Source organism: Poecilia mexicana, unplaced genomic scaffold (genome assembly GCF_051168715.1).
Source record: "Poecilia mexicana isolate PSO_F unplaced genomic scaffold, ASM5116871v1 scaffold_17, whole genome shotgun sequence".
In the NCBI taxonomy this organism is placed as follows: Eukaryota; Metazoa; Chordata; class Actinopteri; order Cyprinodontiformes; family Poeciliidae; genus Poecilia; species Poecilia mexicana.
This window is the reverse complement of record NW_028263386.1, coordinates 15,530,519-15,545,402: the sequence shown is the minus strand read 5'-3', so window position 1 is coordinate 15,545,402 and position 14,884 is coordinate 15,530,519. Positions and strand designations below refer to the sequence as shown.

The window sequence follows — 14,884 nt, the reverse complement described above, 5'->3', positions numbered from 1 at the left end:
AACACTTGCACTTCCCACTACCAAATGAGAAGGTGGGAAATCAAGTGGTGGGAGGACAAAAGGGACACACAGCTCCTTTTTATGAGACATCACAGTCAACTCACAGCAATTTTTTTTACCTGATAAATCACTTAATGAAGCTAATGTGAGCTCATCGGAAGCAGCCAAGCAGGGGCATGGCTTTTAAGCATTGAGTGCACATTGAGTATTTTAATGGACTTGTAATAAGGCTGAGTTTTGGATCTGCAGATTGTTGATATGAGTCCATCCAGCGCTCTTGTCGCTTGGTCTGCTATAGCCTCTGAGGTGTGGGAGATTGATGCTGAACCTGTAGAGTTTCTATGCAACAGAGCTGCCAGAAAGGTCACCAATATTGTAAAGATCATCATCTTTTTGCTTTGAGACAACTCCTTGCAAAAGTTTTGTTTGTTCCTAGGAAGATTCCAAGAAAGCTGTTTATTTACACATAGCATCTGTTTATCTGGCTTCTCCCTTCTTGCCTCTTTAGTTGCTGAGTGAGTGTTCTGGCTCTAGAAATATTCCCACACCAATTTAAACATCCTGCATTGAGCTTCATGGGGAAAAACATAAATAAAGCAGAATGTAAGCACATAAAAGCATCAACTGCTTGTACACTTGCTTGTTTCATTTCTTTTTGAGTGATAAAATTCTCATGTCTTCTCCTCCAGCACCAGGAAAAGAGAGGAGACAGCTTAGGGTTCTCACTGAGGGTTTGAGGGTCAAAAGGAACCCAAGAGAAAAAGGATGTGGGACTTTGATAGCAAACGGTAGATAAAATCAACATCAACGACTACCTAGTCATAGTTGCACAGCTTCAAATGAGTGTAAGAGGAGGCAGCCACTGTGACAAACGGCATGTAAACAGCCTCATAAGTGCTGAGGGTAAGCACCAATTTGCTGGTCAAATTAACTATTTGCCATCAAATTAACTCCTGTCTTCAACTTTAAATCCTTGGGGTTTTCCTCTTACACATGCTGTTTTTGTCACTTTCACACCAAGGCTCACAACACGTGCTGTGTGCTGATTAAAATTCATAAATACTAAGCAAACACATTTTCATGAGTTTTTCCTCTAATTGGTTGGCTTTGGATTCATGTTGTTAGCTTCCTCTGCTGGGAGGCATCCTGGATTCTCAAAAATCCTTACAATGCTTTTGGGAATGTTTTGTGACTCAAAACTCCGTCCTTCCTTAACAAGAAGGAGATTGCAGTGGATATTTTTATGCAGAGAGAATCCTGATAAGTCTACTTGCATGTGTTGGCCTATTGACTTAATGTGTCCAATTTTGTATTAACAGTTTGGACATTAAGTGCCACAATTATACAATTTTGGCAAGCTACAATTCAAATTAATCAGTTTTCTAAAAAAACATATATAGATTTATATGTACAGGGCCATCACTTCTGGCTAAAACGTAATCAATGCCAACCGGCACTTGATTGGATAAACACAGTTAGAGGAAATTGCGCCACTCTTAATTAGCAAGGTGTAATTACATACAGGTGGAACGTGACGCGGATGGGTTCGTCCTGTGGATGTTTCGGACGAGTCAGCAGTTTATATGGACATGTTAGACTATCAGACACTTTGAACAAAGCTGTGATAAGTTTGGTTTGGGGTGCTTCTTTTAAATGTATTCTGCAGTAATCAATAACTAATGAAACGTAGACAAAATGGCAGAGAGAACTCCTTTACTACATTACCGTCTGACCACCAGCTCGGCACCCATCCCCGGGAATAGAACCGATGAGGTCGGGCGGCAGTCGGCTAATGAAGCGTCACGGTCCGCGGCCCCCAAGCTGGGGGTGATATTTGGAGTGGTCGTACCGACTTTACTGTCCATGTTCAGCGTCGTAGCGTTCCTGCGAATTGGTGAGTCTCGACGCGCTATTATTAAACCAATGAAGGCGTGATATTGATGTATTTAATTTGTCAATATTTTCCAGAACGACCAGGAGTTCAAGCTCCTTACTGTATTTTACTCCCACTTGTATCGGTGCACTGTCGCATAATGGGTTAAAAATGACTAAATGGTTCCAGCCATTTTCAGTTGTTTCCTATATGATTTTACGTGAAAATATTTGGACTCTTAAGAATGTTGCAGTCCAAGATAAACATCAGTTTATTTCCTTAATGTTTTCTTAGGACAGTCGCATGGCATTAGAAGAACCCAAACTTGGTGTAATTTTCAGCTTTTGCATTTTCTGCTTAACACACCTTTTATATCCCACATTTTATAAATTTTATTGCGCTTGGATTCATTCATTTATGCAAAAAAAGCAGATATTAAACAGAAGACAAACTTTTTTCTAAATTAAATGGACCCCTTTGCCAATAGTTTGGTTTATCCTTTGAGAGAAATGTATGACCTTTTACTTTTTGCAGGTTTTGTTGTGGGTCAGGCAGGTCTATACCATTCCGTCACCATGTTCGTGGTGGCCTACTTTATCATCACAATGACTCTTCTGTCCATTTGTGCCATCTCCACTAATGGGGCTTTTGAGGCTGGTGGTGCCTACTGTATCCTTTTTAAAGCTGGCACAGTTGACTGCTGTAGTTTTAAAACCTCACTTAGGCGTTAGTATCAGGCTTTAAGAGGCGATAAAGTATCCTTGCTTTGTTTTTTTGTTTTTTTCTGTTCAGAACAGTTTAATTTAAAGTGTTAAACAGTTTGAATCACTGGATAATTTTTGTCATTTGAGAGGTAAGGCTTTCTGTGAACAAAAAAAATCCTTAATTTTAATCCCAGCCATGATTAGTGGAGCCTTGTGTCCCGAGTTCGGTGGCAGTATTGGCATCATGTTTTTTTTTTTTTTTTTGCTAATATCTGTGGCTGCGCTCTCTGTGTTTTGGGTTTGGTGGAGGTCATCATGTCTACCTTTGGAATACCAGAAGGTAAAGTTAATTTAACATTTTGAGACATTCTTGATGTGTTGCATGTACTTAAAGCCTTCTCTCACTGTTTCTTAGCGATCGCTGTGTTTACGGGTTCTCACCGACTATTGCCATCAGGATACTGGTCGTGCCTGTGTTGCTGCACTATCCTCCTCTTTCTGTGCTTTGTAGTCTGTTTGGTAAGATTTTTTTTATTTTCTTTACATGAACCATTGAGATATGTGAGGTTTGTAATTTATTTGTATGGTGCATATAAACAATACGTTAAAGGGGTAATGATGGTGATGAGAAAAAAAAATGCTAACTCAATATGTTGCCCGTCTGATGTAACAGCTCCATTGTGTTGTGGTGGTTTTTCTGCTGCACTAATCCCAGTTCAACTGGTACCTTTTTTTTGTCTTTTAATTTCAAAATTGCAGGAAAAAAGCAGCAGAAAGCTCTTATTCTTGTGCTTAACCTCAACCACAGTTCATTGCGTAGTAAAACGTCTGCATCTCTGCTTTAAAAAAAAAAAAGAGAAGCCATAAAATCAGGAACTGACTTGTGACAATTTCATTAAAATGCAGTGGAAACGAATCTGCCACAAAGGGAAAACAAATACAGATGGTACATTTCAGAGGCTATTCTACGCTTTGTTAGAAAAGCGGAGGACACGCCTTACCGGATTGTTGGGACATGGAATAGCTGTATTAAGGCTGTATTAAAGCTACATGGTTGACTACACCACTGGTGGCATGATGTGTTTGCAGTCTTGTTCAATGGCTTCACTGGAATCATAGCAGGATCCAACATGTCCGGTATTGTGCCATTTAAAAGACCAGACACCTCCTCTCAAAAAATAGTCTCTCAGCGGCCGGATTTCATGTTTTAAAATCTTTAAAGCGGCTCCAGTGCAGGAATTGGATGCCACTTTTATGACAAAGCTTGTTTTATTTTCTTTTGAATCGTTTTTGACACTTTAGCTGAAAAATGAAGCTACTGTAATTTTTTTTGTCGGGCAGTTTTAGTTAAACACTCATTTATACATTTATCCAGAACTTCTTGGTCCACTCAAAATGTTCTCACTGATTAGACTTGAAAGCTGAAGATCTAAACCACACAACTGAGGGTTTTCAATGTCCTTCAGGCTCAGTATTTAGAGAATAATTACCTGTTGTTCTTTGATTGGTGCCTATTAATCGGTGAAATGGGAGCTTATTTCCTCATGAAACGAGTTGGAAATTAAGGAGACACTCGCAGTCCCAAATGAAGTATTTAATTTAACACCCATCTCCCATTTTGACAATTATCTTAACACTGCTCCTGTTGCATTTATCCCAGGATACATGTGTTGTGCCCCAATGAAATTCCAGATCACATTTCAGAAGTTGATGGGTAATTTTAATGTCTAAACGATTCATAAAATACATTTGTTGTTGCCATTTTTAACATGGTAGATTAGCAGGAAGATTCTTCTTAAAAATATCAAAACAAAATGGCTACAATAAAGAATTGCAAGTGAAAATTATGCAGGATGGGAAACAATTCAAATGCACTTTTTTGGGGGGTGAAGAGAGGCATTCTATGGAACAACTTTTATGTCAATATTGACCTTAAAAATGTGCTCCTTGCAAATGAAATGTAAAGCAATGAGACCAAAAAATCCTGCACAGTATGTTTGTGTGCACAAAATGCATACCTTTATAAATGTATGCATGAAACATTCTTCATCCAGTTTTAGTCCAGACAATAAAGGGTTTTTAAGATGTATGCCAATTTTGTGAAAACCAAACTATTGCAAAATGGTGGTGAACTTGTTTACTTTCAAGAAAGCCTTTGCTGTGTGTTATTAGGTGATCTAAAAAAAACAACCCAGCTACTCCATGCCAAGAGGAACACTTACAGCTGTTCTTACAACCTTCATTGCATACAGTCTGCTGACTGCAGCATCCTGTGAACGGTTAGAGAAAATTTACACACAAAGCTGCAAAATATTCCTAAAAATGGAATAACTTGTCAAAAAATACATTGTTTTGGTTAATTATAGTCAAATAAGATTAACCAAAAATGTTACTGCTTATATTTTTTTGGATTGTGTGTAGCTACCTTCTCCAGAGAGACTACAGTTTTCTGGAGGACATCAATGTATGGTCTCCCATGGTGACAGTTGGCATCTACTCCTCCGCCATGTCTGCTGCAATGAGTAACCTAATAGGAGCTTCCAGGATCCTGTATGCTCTGGCCAAAGATAACTTGCTGGGTGAGAATATGAAACGTGTTCGCAGAGTTTACCAACCACATTGTTGGACCCTTAAAGAGTCTTATTATACACAGGACATAACATCTTAGCAAGTAAGATGTTATGTCCTGATTTATTTACTATATACGTGTATTAAAATAATCCGTAAGTGGTAGAAATGAATGAATGAATAAACTAATGAGCTCGTATAGATAAAATGAGATGATTAAAGCAGGCTGATTCTGCTCTGATCGTTTAGTTTATCTAATTAAGCTTCTCTTGTGTGCTTGTCTAAGCATTTTAATATTCATCCATCTGTTTAAAATTGGCATTGCTCCTTATTGTGACAAAATGTCACTTGTTACTGATTTTTCATGGTGCAGGCATTTTAATGAGGAAGGAATCGTTTGTCAACAGATGGCTTGCTCTGTTCACTTAGAATGAAAAAACCTTTTCCATTGTTTGTTCAGCTTCACGAGTGCACGATGACTCAGTTGTTTGTGATTTTTTAGATGATGAGCAATATGAGAGATTTTCCTAATGTCCCACATTTGTACAGGTGGCGTCTTGGCGCTGGCGAGGATAACATCTCGCAGTGGAAACCCCTGGGTTTCTGTACTGATCTCCTGGTTTCTTGTACAGGTAAATCTTTAGCTTATGGGGTAATGGTTTAAGAATGAATCCCATTTGCCAATCCATATTGTTGTTCCTAACAGAGAGGTGGACATCTCTACTTTAAGGGAACATTTTTGCTTATTGAGAATTGTGTGAATTGTCTCCTACACCTATAGCATGGAGTACACAAGTTTTTAAAGAATTGGCCACCCCTCATATGACCCTACTTTTTGTGTGTTTGTGGCAGATGGTAGGGCCTCTTAACTGTTTTCATGGTTCTTGCCATCTGTCGAAGGACAACAGGGATTTCTAACCTTTAAAAAAAAAATGCATATCACAGACCCTACTCTGATTGTGTTGGCCTGTCACTACATGACTGAGTTGCCGTCATTCCCAGTTGCCTCCATTTTGTTAACACTTGGCTGTAGAATATTTGGTAGGAAGGACATTTCTAAACTTACTGGATTTGTGCATCATGTCTAGACACCACATTAGAATTCAGTTTCAGAAAGTGACTCCTTTTATAAATATTTATAGAAGGAGTCTGCATGGCTTTGTGCAGGATTTTATACACACATGGCAATCAACATAAAGAATTTTATTTATAAAGCACATTTTCAGCAACAAGGCAATACAAAGTGCTTTACAGGAATTAAAAGGTAATGCAAACAAAATAACAAACCAAAAGAGAGCAAAAGAAGAAAAAATTAATGTTGAGCCAAAGTAAATAAACTAGTTACTCCTATTCAGGGTTGGTAGATGAGTATAAGTAAGTATCCTCCGGTCTAATTCCTTTACCTTTCAGGTAATTTGAATACCTGAGTTCAGTGAATTGGATATGTTTTGTTTATATAGCACTTTATCAGCAACAAGGCAGTTCAAATATGACAAGTAGTATTGGCAGTTGTCTTGTTATGATGAAATAACTTATGTACTCTTATGAAGTACTTCAAAAAGTTTAACTATAAAAGGCTGGAAATGTGTTTCAGAGCATCGGGTAAAAGTTTGTATTGGATGATTGAAACGATGGATTTGGTAGTTTGGTGGTGGCTATCTTGAAGTAAACATGAAACATTATTTCAGATCTGAAATGACTAATCTTATCTAACCACTCCAAGAGAAAACTAAATGCTTGCATCATCTTCAGTTTCATTTAAGCAAATGTCTTAATATTAAGCTGTCATACTATAGTTATATTTTCCAGCAATTCTGAAAGTATTGCATAAACTGAAGTTGTGTGTTCACTCCACTAGATGGTGCCATTTGCTGACAAATTGAACACCATAGCTGGCATTGTCTCCATCCTGATCTTGTTGGTGTACGCTTCTGTAAATCTGGCCTGTTTGGCACTTGAATGGGCATCTGCACCAAATTTCAGGTACTGGCACTGGGAGGCTGTGGGGATTTATCCGTTTTGAGATTTACCTGCCTGAACAGTGCATCAAAAGTTTTTTTTTTTTTGTTTTTAGACCATCTTTCCGTTGTTTCACATGGCACACCTGCACTCTGGGCATCTTTGGCTTCCTGGTTATGATGTCATTAGTTCATTCATACTTTTATCAGCATAGGATGTATGCTGCTCCTCTGGGTGCTCATACACTCTCTGGGGCCCATCAGCAACTGGGGCTACATCAGTCAAGCTCTCATCTTCCATCAGGTATCCGTCAATGGCTCCTACTATAAGCTAGTAATGCATTAAACCATAAGTTTCTATGCATTTCACTTGGATTTTATGCTCTAACACAAAGTTCAGTATAATTGTGTAATGAAGAAGTGGTCCTTTTTGTTATGAGGGGATACTACAAGCATTCACTGGTCAGATGAGACCAAATTTTAGACTTTTTGGGCTGTGGGCAAAACTGTGGCATAATGCCAACACTGTACCTTACTGAGGACACCATACCCATGGTGAAACATTGTTGGTAGCATCATGCTGAGATGTTCCCCTCATTTAAAAAAAAAAAACGGATCAATTTTGATGGGGAAACTGGTTAATGCCTGAAAACCTGCTAGGGCTTTTAAAATAATTGACTGAGGTGAAAGTTCACTTTCAAGCAGAACTATCATGCCAACCATAAAGGATTGACTTTGGTCAAAGTGTTTTTACCTGGTAAAATGGCCTAGTCAATGTCTAGGTGTAAAGCTAATTAAGAATTTGTAGCAAGATGACTTTCCATTGCGTCTTAGTTTGAACTACAGTGTTTTCCAAAGAATGAGTTAAAAACTTAACTCTGTAGACATGCGGAGTTGGTGGTCTTGATTGAACACGAAGACATGCTGCATTCAAATATCTGTGCTAATTTTTTAAAAGCCCGTTTCTTCCACTTCACAACAGAGTGCTACTTTTTCTTGTATGGTCATTAAAAAATCTTAATAGAATAGATTGAGCTATGTAACTGTAACTTAACAAAATTTGAAAGTTCACGGAGTGTAGATCATTTTTCAAGACCAAGTTAATGTAAACATTAAGGTAAATTGTTTTTTTGTTTTTTTTGTTTTTTTAGGTTCGCAAGTACTTGTTGCTTCTGGATGTGCGGAAGGACCATATGAAGTTCTGGAGGCCACAGGTGTTGATGGTCGCAAACCCTCGCACCTGTACGAGTCTTATGACTTTAAACGACCTGAAGAAAAGCGGCTTGTATGTCCTGGGGCTTGGACTGCTTGGTAAGCGTTTATCAAAAAGCTACAGCACTCCTGAGAAATGGATACTTCACACTTGCAGTAATATTGTTTTACTACATGCCAGTGGTAATTATGGTCAAGTAAAACTGACTTTCAGGTGTCTTGTTTAGAAGACTATTTCAGCAGATTTAGCATTAATGAGTTGGTGTACATCTAAATTCACAAAAGTATGGCTTGGGTTTGGAGTGACTTCTGTAATTCATCATCTGTTTAGGATAGAAAAATATAGGCTTTCTCAAATTACTTGCTTCTATAAGCTACATTAGCTAAGTTGATGCTTTCATCAATAAAATGCTGGGTGCCAATATCAATACTTCCATGTGATTAACAATGTCGGCATGAAAGACGGATCAGTTTGAGACGGGTACCAAATCATCTTTGGGTCTTTCTGTTCCTAGATATAATTGTTACCATGGTATCTTTTCCTGCTGAGACTAGAAAACTACAATCATGTTATAAAATTATATTCTTGTATACCTCATTTGTTACGCCACTGCAATGATGCAAACTGTACCACATCCAATTTTTTGGTACTCCAACCACCACAATCAAAACATGATTGTGTCATTTAGAGTAACTTCTAACGCAGATTGAACACACGCATATCTTGCCGGTAATTAAAGGTCTGTCATTATGCTTCTATCATTTGTGTCTTTTGTAATTGTGCAGATGGTTTGCCAACCGATCTCCTGCAGAGCTGTTATGATTCCTCACTGTCTTTGGTGGATCATTTAGAAATCAAGGCGTTTGTGAACCCAGCTCTGGCCGACTCGGTTCGGCATGGAGTTCAAAATCTGCTCTTCATCTCAGGCTTTGGTAAGATCAAGCCACTCTATTTTCAAAGTCTTTGACATTTGTTGAGTATCGTGCTAACACATCTGCTGGCTTTAGGTGGGATGAGACCAAACACTCTTGTGCTGGGTTTTTATGATGACTGCACACCTGAAGATGGCCTCGCCAGTCAAATTCTCCCATCAGTAAGCTCTGATTCAGCAGCAGACTCTGAGCCGCAGAACCCCATTTTCTTCCCAAGTGTACAGAGACATGAAGAACCTAAACATCTTCAGGAAGAGGAAAATGTGCCTATTATTGCGGCTGCTATTAAAATGGGAAAGAATGTGGCTCTGGCTCGTTACTTCAACCAGTTCTGTCGGGAGGATGTCTTGGGCCCCCAAAGCTCAGTCGGACCATTTGTAGACTTGTGGCCTCTGAACCTTCTTCATCCAGACAGTCACAGTTATGTAAACATCTGCTCCCTGTTCCTGATACAGCTGGCCTGCGTCCTTCATGAAACGCGGGCCTGGAAACGCGCAAAAATTCGCCTCTTCCTATGTGTGGAGGCAGGCTGTACGCTGCCGGAAGATGAGGAGACGAAGCTCCAGAAGATGCTCAAGGAACTTAGGCTGTCAGCTCAGGTCCATACAGTGGCTTGGGACCAGGTGGTAGCGATGCAGAGACAAGGAGCGAGGGCAGGAGGGGAAGGCTGTTCACAGAAAAGTAAGGTGAGGTCAAGACAAGAAGGTGAGGATCAAGATGGTACCCAAATGTTCCCTACGAATACTTATCATTTGACAGATGAATAGGTTAGTGCTGTGAACAATCTGATTTGTCAGCATGGTTCTTCTAAGCCGGCTGTACGTTTCCTGTATCTTCCCCACCCACCAGCCGACACAAGTCGTTATTGTGCCCATCTTCATCAAATGGACTTGAGTGGGAACCTCGGCCCAGCATTGCTCATCCATGGAATCACTCCTGTTATCACCACAGACCTCTAAAATTTCATCCGTATCCCTTGGATATCAAACATGCACAGTCAAATAAGATACTCATTTGAAAAAACAGTTAATCTAGTCTCCCATTTATTAATTTATCATGCTGGTTCAACTTTGAAACAATTTTTTTTTTTTTTTTTGGTGCATCACTTGGTCTAGAATGACAAATCAATGCCAGCTTAATAATTGGGTCAATATGAAAATATAAACTAGTTTTCAGAACAAAAGGAGCAAGGATGGCGCTTTTTTTGTACTTGTGAAATATTAAAATGAATATTCAATAGTTTTTGGAAAAATTGCCATGTTGAGCAGTTTTTATAAAAATAAAGCGCATAAATCAAAGACAATTTATTTTTTCTCCTTTACAAAAGACTTGAGTTAAAATTATCCCGTTACCTCATGTAGGAGGAATACCTTAATGTAAATGACCAACTTTCACTCAGTTAAAAAAAAAAGGCCAAATAGTTGTTTGTATTTGGCTGTTGAATTCTTAATTTGAAATTAGAGCAGGGAAACTCAGGAGGGAGTTCAGCATCCAACATGGCTCCCAGAAATGGAAAACGGTAATTTGTTGTTGCACAATAAATGTTTTTTTTTTGTGTGTTTTTTTTTTTTATATAACTCTTGGACATGTTCAATCTCATGTATGTCACAGTAAAATATCTTGGTGTTTTAAATCTTGAAAGTACTACAATGAATAAACTCCATTTTGGTGTGAGGTGATGTCCAAATGATGTGCTTTTATCTATTCACAGTGAATAGAAAGACATTAAGTCATGTACTGATTACTTCACTCAAGACATTTTCTTGTGTGTGAATGTTCACCTCACTCCACAAACATCAGCAAATGGGTGATTAAGGCATTTTGCCAACTGATTAAGCAGAGCCATTGGCGGCAAATGCCACGTGTGCTTTGACGAAATTTCCATGAGTTCATTCTGGCTGAGTACCGACACCCACCTACACGTCTCTGACAAACAGCCTGTGGGAGAGAGAGTGTATCCCCCAGATGGCGGCAGGGTTGGCTCCATCCAAGACAAACGGGCATCAAGATGCTATGAACTGCTTCGTGTTTTCTTGGTATGTCTCCGCAGCTTGAGATGAACTTTATTTGGAAATAACAAATTGGCAGCTGTTCCCTCGAAGCCTCCGGTTGCTCAGTTTGGATGGATGGATGGATGTCGGCTCTCTCCACCTACTAAACCAACAAGTAGAGAGGGGGAAGAACTGACTCACTTCCGGATGCTGATGAGATTTACTGATAATGGAAAAGCACTTTAGTCCTTGTACATTTTATTGTGACCTTTTTCTAAGCTGGTGCCATGATTTTTTTTTTATATATATGTATTTTATTTGAGTTCTCATTTTCATAGGTGGAACATCACCTCACCACTTAAACTCCAAGAAGGCCTCAAGAGTTTTACCTGCAGGAGGGAGAGTGTTAACAGACTGAGGCAAGCCCTACTAGGGGATGCAACGTCCACCCTCAAAATATCCTAATCAGTTGTTCAACTACAGCATGGAACAAGAGAGGTGCCGGCAGAGCTTCACACATCCAAAAAAACTGTTGCAATCACAAAGACTTTCCCATTATCTCGGCAGTCGTAAGGTGTCGAGAGATTCCTTCACTGACTGTGGGAGGCTTCAGACATCCTGATTTCATCTAAATGATGTCAAGAAGGACAAAGGACTAGCTGAGCACAAGAGCAGGACAACCCAGAAAAATGGGTTTGAATTTATGTGCATGATGCTAACAACCCTGACTTCTACTCTCAGTTTTAGCCATGACTGGACATGGAAAAACTCCCATATTTGGTGATGTCTATTAGTTCATCTTTATTTTTAGTCTTTCTCTTACAAAGTGAAGGCAACAAAAGTTCTTCATTATAAAAAAAAACTAAGGAGCTCAATATAAAATATAAAACAGGAAGTGTAGCTAACAGAGCTGATGTTGGTTTGAAGAAAGGAAACAATTCTGAGAAAAGCACCTAAAGCATTTCTTTGCACCGCAGCAAAAATGTTAATTGGACAGACAGTGTCTGCAACGACAGACTTTGAGATTACAGAAAATATTCATCAAGAAATGCAACATGGGCAGTGATTACCGCAGTCACAGCATGAACAATTGTTTCTCCTTCAGGAAGAAAAGTAATTATGTTTCAAATGAGAAGCCAGGAACAAAGACAGATTGAACAAAGGAGGCCCAGGAAGGCTCTTCGTTTCTTCAAAGATACCTTAAAAAGTGGGAAGGTGAAGATGACAGGAACACACAGATGCATGGATGGAGAATGTGTTAAAAGACCAGATATTGGCAAAAGTGTGACTTATAGTATCATATTTATGTAACAATACACTTTGTAATGTCCTGATCAACACATAAAAAATGATCTCAGAGTCCTAAATTGTTGATCTTGTTTTTTTTTCTTCTTTTAGGCTATGAAAACCATCTCTGAAAATGAATTTAATAAGAAATTATGAATAAATATATAGATGTGTCATACATATTGTCTCTTAAATACTGATCTATCTGCTTTAACATCAAGAACATTAAACCAAAACCCTTAAAACGAATGCGACTAAACCATGAAACGTGACATTCAAACAAATGAAAAACAAGCCTTGTCATAATGAACTGATAACCAGACTGTTTTAAATTTACATTTTGAGCAGGGCAACATAGAAAACATGCAAGGTTGAAGAGCATGCTTTGACCCATTTATGATTTTCACTTTTAGTATTTTATAAAATTTTATTTGATGCAGGTTTCTGATAGACCCGACTGAGTCGTACCTGCTTCTGCCAGCTCCTAGAGGCAGGTTTACGTTGCTGTGCAATATGGATGGAGGGATAACTTGACAAGGAAAATAACCTGGCTGATTCCTTTTCTCGTTAACAAACAGATTTGGCAGGAGCTTAAGTGCATCCTCTGATCAACAGACACAGCCATCTGTGGCTTACGTCAATTTTGCACCAGAATTCTACATTTCTCATTTACGTGAATACTCACCAGCCTCCACCTCACTGACAAACAGGATGTAGGAGGAAATGTGTTTGCAGACGGAGAAGAACTCTGTAAGGGGATATCACGACCAGACTTAAGCAAGAACATTGTACTCAATTTTTAAATAAGAAGGGAATGACGGTCTCTTACGTACAAAGGATATCAATACTGTAATCACAAAATCAATCGGTGTCTATTTAATGGAGACATCGCAAAATGCTGAAATGCTGCAACCCTATTAATGATGGTCAGAAAAAGTTAAAGAAATAAGTACAAGTTTCAAATTCTAAAAGATAAACATACATACAGTTCTCTTAAGGATATCTTACTGGTGGATAAAATGAGTAATCTTCTTTCCTTAAATGATGGGATTAGTGAAAAATATATTTTTAAAAGTATTTTCACATTTTTAACATGTTTCTTGATATGTGATGAAGTTTATATAATATATAAAATTAAATTTCACACCTGCAGCACCAAGAGGAAACTATGAAACCGTTATAATTCTTGCCCCCTTGCAAATATACGTGTATAGGCTTAAAATAAATTCATCTCTTAATATTAGACTATACAAACAGTTTGATTATCTTCTGACAATACATCTTATTGACTTAAAGTTGATCTTTTTTTCAATGAACTTTTAATCAGAAATTGATCATTTCAGGTTTTTCTGGGATAGGAAAATGGGAAAGACATGAAAACCCTGCAGTGCATGTAAGTTAGATGTGTGTGTGGTCTTGATACTGTAAGTGAAGGAATGACTCCAAGAATAGTTACCAGCCAAAAATGCTCCATATCTGCAACCATAGCAATAATAAACAAGCTTAAAATAACTGGGATTGAGATTATGAGAGGATCTATGTTTATCTCACCACAACAGTGAGCAGGATAATAATGGGAGGATTAAAAAAAAAATCACAAGTTCACTGTTAAAAAGGTGCGACAAATATTTATATTAAGATTTATTAAATATCTCTACCAGGGCGGCCAGCGTACAGCATTATTGACAACAGCTTCCACAAAAAAAACCCCAAACAAAGATTAGAAGAAAATTGTGATACTTCATCCAAGTTTCATCCAGGGACTCGCACATTTTTTTGAGTGAGTAATTCTGCTGACATTTTACGCTGAAAAATCTTACACTTGAGTTTGTGAGTCTGTCTAAAAAATCACTGAGAATACGTTCCATCCAACACGGTTCGTTTGTCCTTTCACAGGTGAATTTGTGCTTACAGGCAATGTTCAACATTATTACGCTTGAGAATAAATATTGGGGTGTTGGGTCAGATAACAGGACAATTCGATGTTTATTTAGCTTGAAAGAAAGACCAGGAGTTGGCAGAAGTTTATCGCAAGGAAGATACGTATATTTAGCCCAGTGGGATATTAGCTCACAATATTAGCCTCTGGGGTCCGTGCTAATGACGTTCAAACTGTGGAAATAGCACAAGTGGATGTGAGATGTGGGAGGCAAAGACTACAGGATGTTTTATCCTGTGGGAGTGTGCAGTAAGCTTCTCTCTGCTGCTGCCCACACAACCCTAGTGAGTTATTTGTGGCTCGTTCGCACACACACAGCTTCGAAACTGGTGTGATAATCTATTGTTGTTTGTCCGACTTGCATCTTGTGGTTTTGTGAAAAAGTCTTCTAAGCAATTAAAGTCGCTCAAATGAGAACG

General features: G+C 38.5%; 1 pseudogene; it reads left to right on the top strand.

The window, feature by feature from the left end:
- Nucleotides 1-1,595: 1,595 nt before the first annotated feature.
- LOC106911899 (solute carrier family 12 member 9-like) lies at nt 1,596-11,903 on the top strand (annotated as a pseudogene).
- The last annotated feature ends 2,981 nt before the right edge of the window (nt 11,904-14,884 follow it).